The following is an 889-nucleotide window of genomic DNA, read 5'->3' as shown; positions in this document are numbered from 1 at the left end:
CTCCCCCCCACCCCCTCACCCCGCTTTTCTTCTCGGTGTAAAATGACATGATTTAGAACCGAAGCGCCAGACTCTGCCTCTAGGTTTCGGCGTTTGGAAATGTGTGGAGAAAGATATATGGTGTCTGTGAGCATCGCTGTGCGGAGAACGAGAGAGCTCCCCAGCTCCGGAGACCACATAAAGATGTTAAATAGAGCTGTAACGCGCCGAGAGCAGGGAAAGTGCCCTCGGAAAAAAAAATGTAAAAAAAACCCCCCTCTGATGGAGCAAAATGAAAGATTAAAATAAATTCAGAGGTACTGAGGCCATGCTGAAACATGGAGGCTGGTGGGGAGAGAAAGACCAGCCCGTTCCTGCCTCGTCCCTTTGCTGCTTCTCTCCGTGTTCTAAAAATCTCCCGGTACCAAACGGAGTCAGAACTGGGAATTCGCCGTTTCCTTTTTTTCAGTGCGGAGCAGCGGCCGCCCGCTTCTTAAATATTCATCCTCAGCCCCCGCAGAAAACCTGGCGGGTTTTTCTCCACTGACTGTCGCCCACCTATTGTCCTTCTCTCACGGCGTTGCCGAGGATGAGCGGGGTCGGCAGTGGGTGCCTTAAAACCGGGGGGGTTTGGGGCCAGAACCATGACAAAGCATCAGTGTCCCCCTCCTCTCCCTCCTCCCCGGTCCCCCCTTTTCCACCAGCACGGTGAGAAACGAGGCAGCCGGTTCCGCCTCAGCCACCATTCGCTCCCTCCTTTGTTTTTGGTGTCGCCGGGGTCGAGAACACTGTTTGGGGACGCGGAGCTGAGGCTTTGGGGGAGGCGAGAATCACGGCGCACGAGTGGCTTGAGAAAAACCTCCACAAAATTCTATTTCAGGTTTAATTATGGACTGAACTGGGGGAGCGG

The sequence above is a fragment of the Buceros rhinoceros genome, unplaced genomic scaffold (assembly GCF_000710305.1).
Source record: "Buceros rhinoceros silvestris isolate BGI_N320 unplaced genomic scaffold, ASM71030v1 scaffold20897, whole genome shotgun sequence".
NCBI lineage: Eukaryota > Metazoa > Chordata > Aves > Bucerotiformes > Bucerotidae > Buceros > Buceros rhinoceros.
Note: the sequence above shows the minus strand (reverse complement) of the source record.